We start from the raw sequence: 3168 nt of genomic DNA, 5'->3' as shown, positions 1-3168 counted from the left end.
CAAAATGGTGTCACTTGTGGGTGGGTTTAATGTTTAGGCACATCAGAGGCTCTCCCAACACGACATGGCGTCCCATCTTAATTCCAGTCAATTTTGCATTGAAAAGTCAAATGGCGCTCCTTCCCTTCCGAGCTCTGACATGCGCCAAAACAGTCGTTTACCTCCACATATGGAGTATCGGAGTACTCAGGACAAATTGCACAACAACTTTTGGGGTCCAATTTCTTCTCTTACCCTTGGGAAAATACAAAATTGGGGGCGAAAAGATAATTTTTGTGAAAAAATATGATTTTTTATTTTTACGGCTCTGCATTATAAACTTCTATGAAGCACTTGGTGGGTCAAAGTGCTCTCCACACATCTAGATAAGTTCCTTACGGGGTCTACTTTCCAAAATGGTGTCACTTGTGGGGGGTTTTAATGTTTAGGCACATCAGGGGCTCTCCAAACGCAACATGGCGTCCCATCTTAATTCCAGTCAATTTTGCATTGAAAAGTCAAATGGCGCTCCTTCCCTTCCGAGCTCTGCGGTGCGCCCAAACAGTGGTTTACCCCCACATGTGGGGTATCAGCATACTCAGCACAAAAACTTTTGGGGTCCATTTTCTTCTGTTACCCTTGGTAAAGTAAAACAAATTAGAGCTGAAATAAATTTTGTGTAAAAAAAATGTAAATGTTAATTTTTATTTAAACATTCCAAAAATTCCTGTGAAACACCTGAAGGGTTAATAAATATCTTGAATGTGGTTTTGAGCACCTTGATGGGTGCAGTTTTTAGAATGGTGTCACACTTGGGTATTTTCTATCATATAGACCCCTCAAAATTACTTCAAATGAGATGTGGCCCTAAAAAAAAAATGGTGTTGTAAAAATGAGAAATTGCTGGTCAACATTTAACTCTTATAACTTCCTAACAAAAACAAATTTTGGTTCCTAAATTGTGCTGATGTAAAGTAGACATGTGGGAAATGTTAACTTTTAAGTATTTTGTGTGACATATCTCTGTGATTTAAGGGCATAAAAATTCAAAGTTGGAAAATTGCAAAATTTTCAACATTTTCGCCAAATTTCCATTTTTTTCACAAATAAACACAAGTTGTATCAAAGAAGTTTTACCACTTTCATGAAGTACAATATGTCACGAGAAAACAGTGTCAGAATCGCCAAGATCCGTTGAAGCGTTCCAGAGTTATAACCTCATAAAGGGACAGTGGTCAGAATTGTAAAAATTGGCCCGGTCATTAACGTGCAAACCACCCTTGGGGGTAAAGGGGTTAATGGTTGGTAACATGTTCTTTTTCTGAAATTATGTGCCCTTTTTTCTCCAGTCATACCTTTAATCATTGTGGCCAAAGAGTTATATTTTAACCTTATCTGTGCACAGGACTTGTTTCCAAAATGCATCAGGCTTGTTTAGATGTTCTTTTGTATACGTCTAACTCCAGAGCCTGCTAAATCTTTCTGAAGGTCTTTTGCAGTCAAGTGGAGGTTTTAAATTTCTTCTCTAGCAATCCTACAAGCAGCTCTCACTCATATTTTGCTTGGGCTTCCAGACCTTATCTTGACTTCCACTGTTCCTGCTAACTGCCATTTCTTAATTACATTTTGAACTGAAGAATGGGCAACTTGAAAACGCTTTGCTATCTTCTTACAGCCTTCTCCTGCTGTGTGGGCCTCCACCATTTTTATTTTCAGAGTGTTAGGCAGCTGCTTACAAGAACCCATGGATGCTGTTTTTTGTCACAAGTTTAGAAGAGGGTGTTTTTTATAAAAATTTATAAAATTGGGAAATTTACATCACCTGGCCTTTCCTAACGATGATAGTGAACAAGTCATAACTCTAACAGGCTAATTAAGGTCTAAAAACTTGGGCAAAATTATCTGAGCACACAAATCTCCAAGGGTGCTTTTTTAAATGTAAACAATGCCAATTTTTTTGCCGAAAATATGAAGGAAATGTGTCATTTTAACTTTAGCCCTTTCAGAGATCATTTCATCTTCAACTTGCTTAACTGCTCACAATAACAGTAATTTTGGCCAGGGGTACCCAAACTTTTACATGCCACTGTATGTAAGTGTTAAAGAGTTAGTCCACAAACATGTTACAGTTATTGTATAGCTTGCTAATTACTGGGGTCCAACCACTGGGATCATTAGTAACCCTGATATAAGGATTGCTTTGTAACCCTGAGGACGGACTCTGCAGCCCCTTCTTGCATGGGGCAGAGGTGTATGAGCTAGAACTCAGCTGCATTTATTGTTTATGGCACTGATGGGAATAGGCAAACACTGCAACATATAATGGCTTGAGCAAAGGCCAATCTTGTGCACATTTTTTACATTAAGGACAGGGTTGCATAGCCTTGTTTACGTAGTTGAAAAGCTTGAGATTATTGGAAGACCTAGCCACTGATGGATTAACCCCTTTCTGCCAGCTGACGGAATAGTACGTCAGCTGGCAGATCCCCCGCTTTGAGGTGGGATCCGGCGGTGAGCCCACCTCAAAGCTGCGACATGTCAGCTGTTTGTACAGCTGACATGTGCGCGCAATGAGCGCGAGTGGAATCGCGATCTGCCCGCGCCCATTAACTAGTTAAATGCCGCCGTCAAACGCTGTCAGCAGCATTTAACTAGCGCTCCCGGCTGTGCGGCCGGAAGTTCTCGCACCGCTGACCCCCGCCACATGATCGGGGGTCATCGGTGCATTGCCATAACAACCAGAGGTCTCCTTGAGACCTCTATGGTTGTTGATGGCCGATTGCTTTGAGTGCCACCCTGTGGTCTGTGTTCAAAGCACACCTGCATTTCTGCTACATAGAGGTGATCTGTGCTTCACCTCTATGCAGCAGAGCCGATTGTGTAGTGCATGCTTCTAGCCTCCTATGGAGGCTATTGAAGCATGCCAAAATTTAAAAAAAAAAGTGTTTAAAAATATAAAAAAAATAAAAAATATATAAAAGTTCAAATCACCACCCTTTTGCCCCAATCAAAATAAAACAATAAAAAAATGAAACCTACACATATTTGGTATTGCCGCTTTCAGAATCGCCCGATCTATCAATAAAAACAAACGATTAACCTGATCGCTAAATGGCGTAGCGAGAAAAAAAATCAAAATGCCAAAATTACGTTTTTTTGGTCGCCGTGACATTGCATTAAAACGCAATA

The sequence above is a fragment of the Ranitomeya variabilis genome, chromosome 1 (assembly GCF_051348905.1).
Source record: "Ranitomeya variabilis isolate aRanVar5 chromosome 1, aRanVar5.hap1, whole genome shotgun sequence".
Classification (NCBI taxonomy): domain Eukaryota; kingdom Metazoa; phylum Chordata; class Amphibia; order Anura; family Dendrobatidae; genus Ranitomeya; species Ranitomeya variabilis.
This window is presented reverse-complemented; position numbering follows the sequence as displayed.